The sequence below is a fragment of the Haliotis rubra genome, unplaced genomic scaffold (assembly GCF_003918875.1).
Source record: "Haliotis rubra isolate DU_JTF1 unplaced genomic scaffold, ASM391887v1 Scf100, whole genome shotgun sequence".
NCBI classification, from domain to species: Eukaryota; Metazoa; Mollusca; class Gastropoda; order Lepetellida; family Haliotidae; genus Haliotis; species Haliotis rubra.
In genome coordinates, this window is record NW_025764893.1 from 1,299,936 (window position 1) to 1,310,286 (window position 10,351).

The 10,351-nt window shown below is 39.9% G+C and overlaps 1 protein-coding gene across 2 annotated transcripts in view; it reads left to right on the plus strand.

Annotated features, from left to right (window-relative positions):
- The window catches only part of LOC124266715 (transmembrane protein 211-like), a 30,833-nt gene extending 21,257 nt beyond the window's left edge, over nt 1-9,576 (plus strand). Inside the window, exon 4 of one of the 2 annotated variants that reach the window (XR_006895836.1) lies at nt 9,501-9,576. The gene's annotated coding sequence lies outside the window, so the exon portion shown is untranslated. Of the gene's footprint in view, nt 1-3,924; nt 3,979-9,500 lie in introns of those variants that run through there. The other variant, XR_006895839.1, reaches the window with a different exon arrangement.
- Nucleotides 9,577-10,351: the final 775 nt, after the last annotated feature.

Sequence of the window (10,351 nt, forward strand, 5' to 3'; positions counted from 1 at the left end):
AAACAGGTCTCTAGTGTCATTCGACTGTCAAATATCCATTCCTGAAATTTCATGGCTGTTTTGCCTTTTGCGCCTAGTTCAGCCTGGCTTGGTCATGACTGGTTTTCCTCTGCCATAGGTTTTAATCTACTTTGACCAGTTTTAAGTGAGTGAGTGAATGAGTATTGTTTTACGCCGCTTTTAGCAATGTTCCAGAAATATCACGGCGGGGGACACCAGAAATGGGCTTCACACATTGTACCCATCTGGGGAATCGAACCCGAGTCTTTAACGTGACGACCGGACGCTTTAATCGTTAGGCTACCCAACTTTATTAATGAACTTGTAGATGATATGTATAAATCGTGTAATAATGGAATATTTGTTACTCCCCAAATCAAAGATTTACTTTTGCTTCTCTTTGCAGATGATATTGTTACGTTTTCATTCATGGTAAAAGGACTGCAGAGACAGATAAATATTCTTCAAACATTTTGTGACACATGGGGACTAGAGTTGAATATGGAAAAATCTAACATAGTTGTCTTTAGAAATGGGGGTATAGTGGCACATTCTGAAAAATGGTTATTCCGTGGCAAAAGTATTAATGTTGTTTCATATTATAAATATTTGGGTCTTCTATTTTCCAGCCGATTAAATTGGTCCATGGCATCTAAAACCCTTGCAGCACAAGCTAAGAAGGCATTATTTCCTATTTTTAAACTGTTTAAGGCTAATAAGTTTATTTCATTTGACTCAGCTTGCTTACTTTTGACACTAAAATAGCACCAATATTGTTATATGGATCTGAAATTTGGGGAGTAAACTATTTCGAAGCTATAGAAAATGTGCATGCATCATATATTAAAAGATTTCTTACTGTAGGTAAATTTGCTTCCAACAAAGCCGTACTTGGCGATACAGGCCGCTATAGCATGCATATTGAGAGTCAAATGAGAGCTATCAGATACTGGATTAAACTTATAAGAATGCCTGATTATCGCTACCCTATCAAAGCTATCAATTATTATTATCCCTAGACAAACGTGGAAAGTATTCTTGGGCTTCTGGTGTCCGAAATGTGTTATTTTCAAGCGGGTTTTCTTATGTTTGGTTTAAGCAAGATGTTGGTGATATAAAAATGTTTTGTTAACTTTTAAGCAACGAATAAAAGATATATATATTCAGAATTGGCACGCATCAGTAAATTCATCGAGTTTTCTAAGTCATTATTCACAATGTAAATCGATGTTCGGACCTGAAAATATATTAGGGTCCTTAATGATAAGTCCCTTTTAAGAAATTTTTGTAAATTTAGAATCTCTCTACATGCCTTAAAAATACAGCGTTATAGAAAGATAAAAAATACATTGGAAGATTTATCATGTTCTCATTGTTCTTCTGGTAAAACTGAAGACGAACGTCACTTATTATTAGACTGTGAGGCATTCTCTGCTGGCCGAAAGAAGTATCTAAAATGCTTTAATGATGCCCCACAAACGATATATAAAATACTTAATTCTAATAACGATGACACTATTAAATCAGCTGCCATTTTCATAAAACATTTGATGTCCATCCTTAAATCACATGTAAAACCATAATTTCGTGTCACGTGACCAATATTTGTTAAAATGAAAATTCAACTGTACTATGGGCCACTGTGCCTACATTACTGAATAAAACCTGTCTGCCTGTCTGCCTGTCTGCTACCCAACCGCCCCTACCAGGTTTAAGGTTCCTGAAATGTTTAAATAACTGTAAGGAGAACATTAGAAAAATGGGTAAAATGAAGGCTGACAAATCCTAGCGTCGTAAAACTATTCCCATTCTTAAACTTCCAGGAATACAACCGCATCATTTTCCAATCTGCATCATGCCCTTTTAGCCCTGACTCAGTACGGGTGCGGTCAAATAGCTGATGGTCTGTCTCACAGTTCCTGAACCACATTCGTCTCCCAACCCAGCCATTTCTGCAGTGCAGGACCTATTCGATAAATAGAAATAAGTTTAGATCTTACAGCTGAATGGGGCTCCTTTTCAATTTAAATGAAGTTATTTGGTTCAACCACAATTATTTTTTCAGAGAATAGCTCCCAGTACACTGCTGGTGTGTGGTTCAGTGCAAAGAGCACAGGTCACTAATAAGTTCAAGTAAATCAACTTGTTGAGAGTCCTTGGATACGGACACCACCTGAGAGTTTTTAGGACTTCGGTCCTGTGCCACAACTAATCACACGAGACACATGCAGTCAGACCTAGGGCAAGTGATTTTGTTCAGGTTTGCCTCTGGTCACCCAGCAGTGTATGGGTACCCGATGGGATGAGATGACCAAATGACTGTTAACCTGCTAGCTTCTCACAGGCAGCATGGGTTGTAGTGTACACTGTTCCACTGACCGGGGTAATAGTGCTTTGAGCATACACTTTGTGTGTGGAAGTTGACGCAATATAAGTACACATTGTCACTATTATCATTATCATACATTGAGGTTATAAGAGTGGATTGGTCAAGGTTGTCGGGGTCGGTGACTTGGCCGATGGAGTGCCAACGTTGCCTGTTGCTCCTTGTATCAAACACGCAGCATCAGTCACAATATGCATTAAGTCATCGTTTGTCAAAATGATGTTGTTTACTTTCACTGCATAGATACGTATAATCACGTGAAGCCACTCTAAACCCATGGCTTGCTGTCTTGGTTGACACACGTCATCGTATCCCAACTGCAAACGTCGATGCTCATGATGTTGATCACTGGATTGCCTGGCCAGAACTCGATTAATCACAGACCGCTGCCATATAGATGGGAAATTGCTGAGTGCAGCGATGAACAACAATTAAACAATAAAAAAAACAACTCTAAATCCACAATGGTGTTTGTTTTGGCATCTGTTTAAGACAACTGGGATCTTTCTCATATTCATTACCACCTAGAATAAGGTGCAGGAAACCCGCAAACCCATCTTGAAGCACAGTTGTTCTTGCAAGTTAACGGTAACTCTCTGACTGTCGTAAGTTTGTCTTAATGTATGAAATTTACGATCGTCGTAACGGGGTGTCCGGGAATCACGCAGGTTATCAGTTTTGTGACGTGATGAGCGAGTGAGTGAGTATAGACTTACGGCGCTTTTAGCGATATTCCAGCAATATCACGGCGGGGCACACCACAAATAAGGTTCACACATTGCACACGAGAAAGACACTTTAACCACTGTGCTAACTCACCGACCCTGTGACGTGATGTAGTTGTTCAAGTATTCGTCAGTTATTTTTCAAGGATTGCCTAACTTTCATCATCAAGTTCGAACACAAAATGCCTACTCGAAACTCTGAAAAAAGACGAATTCCTCATCCACTCATATCCATGGTTAAAATATTTTACACGTGTACCGAATTTATCATATGCTCATCAACTTATGTTAAAAACACACCATAATTACCGCAATGACATGTTTTGGGGAATATAATGTCATATTGGCACTACACACCCTGCTGAATCTGTTGAACGTGTTTACCCGCCGATGAAAGCTGCTTGTTAATTGTCTGTGAATGATTGACTGTTTCGCTATCAAAGCGCACACTTCTTAATCGCATTATACTGATCATTTTCAGACGAATTGAAACATTCGTATAAATGAAGCCGGTCTTAATAATCCTGTTGTTGCGCATGCGCAGTCCTCGGGAGCAGGGGAAACATTTAATTGCAGAGTTATACGGGTCAGAAAATATGGCGGCATAATCACGGGATGGGCTGCTCTCGTCTTATTGCTCTTTGTGTGAGTCATAGCATAGTGTTGAAAGATGAAATGGGCGGTATTTTCTACCAGATGAAGCACGCAATTAAATAGATTATTTGATTACTGCTTTAAATATTACTTGTACTCTAATGTCAAATTAATTTAGCAGTGTATTAGGCGGTTGCTTCTCCTTAGCCTCGTTTTCAGATGCATGGCGTGTCGAAATCTCATCACAGGGTTTGTTGCTAGCAGTGTTGTGAGGAGCCATTCCAGGTTTTGCATGATGGATGACAGAAAGGCTCTGAGAGTAACCTTCATTGAAGTAATAGCAGCCTGTCCGGTATCGCTTTATCTTGTCCAAATTTACAGCAATTTGGGCGCACTACATCCGTGCTTAAAAGCACGTTGGTTGTCGTTAATCGTTTAGATGAATTACGAAAAAGCTGTTTCCCTGCCTTGATTGTTTAGAACCAATACATTAGGAAACATTAACAGCTAGACAAATGGAATTGTGGTTTGGTGTTTTACTGTTATATGTGATGTTTAAGTTGCAGATGTTAGTTAGCCACGCATGGATGGATCTGTTACGTTGGGAATTGCTATAGTCTGTTTGCAGTGAAATCGTACCGATGAATTTCACAAAATAGTAAATCAAATTAAGTGAAATTAAGATTGCGAATCCTCATAATTTTACCTTTCCAAATGAACATTTAAATCTCAGAGTTTTATTCAACTTAGGATAAAAGTTGTTTAACAAACGATCATAGATTCAAATCGCTCTTATTGGTTTGTATTACAAGGGGGTAAGCGCAGTAGATGGAACAGTGAAACAAATGCACGTGCGGTACGTGATGAGCGTTAACTTAGACCAGCCCTACTTGTTCTCGGTGTTTCATCTAATGTGCTTACCCCCTTGTAATACAGACCAATAAAAGCGATTTGAAACCATGATCGTTGAATAAAATTCTGAGATTTGAATTGAATTGGCAAGGTAAAATTATGAGGATTCGCAATCTTAATTTCGCTTTAATCGATTTTACTTTTTTGTTCAGAGTGAAATTCATCGGTACGTTTTCACTGCAAACAGACTATAGTTTGTAGTTTTATTTCGCCGAGCACGAACGGTTAATAATCTGGCCTGGTGTCCTAGTTACTCTTGTTGTAGTGTCTAGGTCAGAATATATCACCAGCTCATTTCCTTAAGGGTCTATCAGCCTCACCCGTTTCACACATGAGGACGGAATGGTTATAAAATGTACAACAGCTTGGACATGAGCTCATGCTATCAACCAATGGTTTGCCAGGATTAGATAATTTGAAGATATCATTTAACATGGATCCCTGGTCGAGTGATACAAATAGACGATGCTTGTTGATACCTAACCTGGTGCTCGGCTTTAAGGTGATATATCAAGGGCTGGACGCCACGGAATAAGTGCAATGTGTTGAGAGAGGCACAATGTTAAATTGCGACATTGCATCTCACTGAACTATTCAATATAAACCTGTCTGAAGTACTACAGGGTGCAACGCGTACACACGTACACACACACACACGCAGGCACACACACATACACACACACACACACACACACTTCGCTGAACAACCCCCGCTACTAAATACGTGGATAGGAGTTGGGGTAGCCTAGTGGGTGAAGCTATCGCACGTCACGACGAAGACCCGTGTTCATTTCCCTTGATTGGTACAGTGTGTGAAGCTCATTGCTTGTGTCCCCGAGCCATGATATTGCTGGAACATTGCTAAAGGCGGTGTACGACCATACTCACTCACTTAAATAAGTGAAATAGTCACGAAGGCAACGTTGAACCCCAATTCACCTCCCGTTTAAACCAACTCGCTCACTGTTGAACTTCAAAACATTACCCCAAGGTAGACCAACCCCATTACATCCACAATACCTCAGGACAACTCAACATCTCCATCGACGAAAGACTCTTTTGATATCCAATCGTGAACATAAAACCGCCAGCCACAAAACATCTAAGCACATGAAATCATGTTATTAAAATGTTAAAGAAAGTATCAATGTCGGTATGGCGATCTCTTCATCCTCATCAACAATAAAGTCAGCCGATCGACATGTTATCTTCCCTCTCAAACATATACTGCTGTGTTCCAAGTGATATGATCATAAAACTGATGCCATGTCAAGATTTAATATCTTGCCTCAATCCAATAATATTGGATATCAAACCACGTCAGGCGAACTCCGCGCATCGCCTATTGTTTGATTTGCCTCCTCCAACGGCGTTGTGATGAGATTACCGACGTTTTATCCCTACATAGTAGAATGTGCGTTTGACAAAAACCCACTTCACAGAGATTTCCAGCTAAACGTACTTTGAAAGGTTCGCGCCAACGACGTCAACTACTTTGAGGTGCCTCATCCACCATCCTTCAAAGCGGAATGCACCTTGACAGCTACATAACGATGCTTTAACAGTCAATATTCCCACAAGATCTTAACGTTCAAATTTCCTTTTTGCACAACACTTTAAGGCTTGCGTGAGAAGAATAACGATTTGTTTTAACGTGGAATAAACGTAACGTGTATTGCGTGCAAGTAATCGTTGACGAGCCTCATCGACAGAACATGATATGTAATTTTTACAATGACTCGCCTGGGGAATATATCAAACCTGAGTCGTTTTTACTCGACTACAGTCAGTAAACGGTTAATAAAGCCATGCGTGCGAATACCTTGTTAAGTTTGATTTACTGCAGTTTTTGTGTTTGGTATAAAAGTGGATGGTTTGTGTTTGTTGAAAACCCGAACGTTAAGGTCAGATGACAGTTTTGGGGATTTACGACCTCTGAAGACGCGATGAAGCATTACTCGTAGTCGAATCTCGTATATTCAGCAATCACTGGGATATATTGACGCCACATCTAGACATTTGATCTTGAGGTTCTCACACCCTGCAAGTGCCTGGAAATTGCTTGAACATCTTACATGTAATCAAGTCAGCTAAACGTACATCCAGCACTCATAAAACTGTCAGGATATATGTAAAGTGTGTTATGTATTAATTCTAGAAATCGTGAATTCCGATAGATCAAACAACCGCTAATTTTATAGTCGTTTTATAGCCGTTTTGGAGGTTTAAAAGCAGAAAAAATTGTTCACCTATGAGATCTGAAAAGAAATATGCGGGTTGAGTGTATATTTGGTTTCTCTATTTGGAGGAAATATATTGTTGAGGCAATTATGTGTCGTGATGTGAATGAGTGAATGTCTGGTGTTTGTTGTTGGACTCCGCACTCAGCAATATTCCAGCTATATGGCGGCGGTCGGTAAATAATCGAGTCTGGCCCAAACAATCCAGTGATCAATAGCATGGGCAATTGTAATACGATGACATGTGTCAACCAAGTCAGCGAGCCTGACCACCCTATCGTTTAAATATGATCTTACGACAAGCATGTGTTTTTGTTGATCGGTTTTAACCCTGATCTTCACGGGTCCTCAATGTATGAAAATATAAAACTATGACATTCTTTGTGGTTTGCTTGTGATTTTGTTAGAGACAGAATATATGGGAGCAATATCTTTGATCTTTTGATGCAAAACAGAAACACAATATCATTTGAAATAAATCAAACTTCCTCCCACTCTAAGCTGTCAATTAATTAGTAATTAATGAAATGTGTTTTTGTATAATTTTAGATTAAATTCGGTTTCTATAAAACAAAATTGTTTACAATCAGTCGGCAAACAGGCACAGGCGATTTTTTCCTGTTCTCAGGAACCGACTTTCAAAGCCCGACTTAATTAGTGTGGTTTTGGGAATCTCTTTAAATACACAGTCACCCTAACAAAAAGGAAAGTACTACTAGTAGTCCAAAAGTTTGTCTAAATATCACATTTGACACAGAGCAGAGAAATACCATGTGAAAATGGCAGCGGCAGTTATTATGAAGAAGTCAAATTAGAACTTGTAAATTATTTCGAAGTCTTTAATAAGATGATGGCCGGATGGTTGAGACGAGACATGTAGGCCGTCTAGGCTTATAAGGCTGGTGACGGGTTGCTGATGTTGTGTTATAACGTCCACATCGGCGGCGACGTCATCGATCGCCATGTTTTGTGGATGGTTTTATGGCAGTGGTAAAGCTATGCGGGTAAAATGGGCTGTGGGTGAGGTAACAGGGTTGATAGTGTGAGCACCAAACTCTGGTAAATGTCACTCAAACGCACAAACGCACAGACATAAGCACACACGTCTATATAATCTAATAATCTCAAACGCAACATTACGCTTCATCCTGTCTCACCTCAAGGAAACTAGACAATGCATCTGAACTGAATCCAATGTAATATGTTATTGACACAACACATTGGCCTTTAAATAACTAATACCATTGCCATCAATCAATATTCCTATGTTCTACACTGATTCAAGAAGCACGTTCGAACCGAGAGTTCAGCAACAGCTTGAACTCAAGCAAATTGAATCAGATGCCAACCGTAAACCTGTTACCATGCCAGTGTATGTATAGAATGGCACTGATGAAGGTGTTTATAGCTGATGCTGCCTGACAATGGCACAGTCAGAAAACGAACACTATAGACGCGTCATCCATCGAGGTTAGATTTCAGCCAGACACAAGACACGGAAACAATTACTCCTCGAATCAGATTGGGATTGTATTGGCAGCGTTGATATGTCGGAAAACTGAACAGTTGTTTTGACGATCTCTGCCAGACTGATGTATAGTATATCAAGTATGCTTATGTCTGGAGGCTCTGTGGATCAGCTGATTGGTTTGATTTAATTATTCGGCTACACGTCTAGTTGGCATCTGTGGTGTAATAAAGTATTGCGGTGCTGGATCGGTGACCTTCTGTCTGTTGTCGAATCCGAAACTGTATCTACTTGGCAGCTTAATGACCAGACGTATGGCATTGACCAGCTCCCGTTGGTTCTACATTGCATTACGTATGCCATTCCATTAGGGCAAGCGGTTGGATTGAGGAGGAACTTCGACATTTTACAACTGAAAGATCTTGACATTGAATAGGACTGTGTTAACGATCCATATGGGAAGGTTGACTGAGTGAGTGAGTGGATGAAATCAGAGGGGTAATGTCGACATTTTACGACTGAAATATTTTTGACGTCGAAAGGGACTTTGTCAGCGATGCAGATAGTAAAGATGAGTGAGTGAGTGAGTTTAGACATGATCCGTTGTTAGTGACGCGTCAAATTTGGAAACATCTTCCACAAGTGCACCATGAAAGTTTTTAAAAGTGCATTCGGGCCTCGAATATAACAGCCATAAAACAACTTTTAAGCAGGAGTCGTACAACACGCTTTGAAATCTTTGTAGTAATAGCTTGCTCGACTTTATGTGGAAAGTTCTGAGCAGTCGACAACCAAGGCTTGTGATGCTAGACAATTGCTTGACGTAAAAATAAATATTTACTGTTGGAAAATTGAGATCATCATATTTGTCCTAACATCTTGCACATAGTCTGTTGTCTCCATGAATCTGTATGCAAACAATTATTTCTTTACTATTATAGAACGACATCAGACAATAACATGCTTGAAGATTGTAAGGTCATTGGTTTCATTTTGGCAAGCCGAGAAGAAATTTTGACTCATTAGCTTCTAGAAGGAGATGAGCCAAGATAGGAACATGATTGATGTCCTTATGCGTACGTCTTGCTAAAATGTACTACCACAAACGTAACTGTTATCTAAGTAGGATGTCAAGTATTTCACTTGTTTAATTACTATATTTGTTTCTGTTGCAGTATTAATAATGCTAGCTGGGCTCCTGATCTACCCATTGGGACTGGGCTCCAAGTCCTTCCGCGAGTACTGCGGCAACATGTCTTCTGCCTACTACTCAGGCCAGTGTCTGATAGGCTGGAGCATACATGCTTGGAATCATGGGTACTGCTCTCGCTATTTTCTGCCCATTCTTGTCACAATTCACAGACATGAAAGCAAGTGAAATTTTCGCCTGACCAGTGATTGTAAAATGTTCCTGAAAAGTTGACCACCAGACTCGCGTTGTTTAATCAAGGGATACAAACAATGTGTTCCTCTTGATAAGTCAACTTAGAGCAGTCAGGGGATGTGACATATTCCAAGCTGGGTCACAACAACGGTGTGATCAGAAGCCATATGATAAAAAGCTGCACTCACTCCATGATGGCTCGACCGTGATTCCCAGCTTTGAATAGGATCTTTTCATTATTCAGTTCTATTCGAGATTTGTAGAACGTTATATCCTAATGGGATGGTTGTTTGGGGTCACATGACCCTCATTGTCTTCCATTCGATGAATATGCTTTTTATCAAAGACTCAACGTTTTCAATGTCGGACACCTAATGCAACCATGCTGTCCCGACAAGCATTCGTCCCGACAAAGCGGAATGCGAATTTTAAACTCTTCTTAGAGGTGTATGAAACCGAGGAACGCAATATTAAAGTGAAACCTTTGATAAAGACGACATCTGCATCTTGAATATTGATGCCATCAGTTTTCATGGTTGACAGAAGAGCTTTATGTGGAAAGCTTCAAAAGCAGGACGTCGTCCAAACTACATCAAATCCTTTTAACAACATGTATACATAATTCAGAGGCGACCACTGATC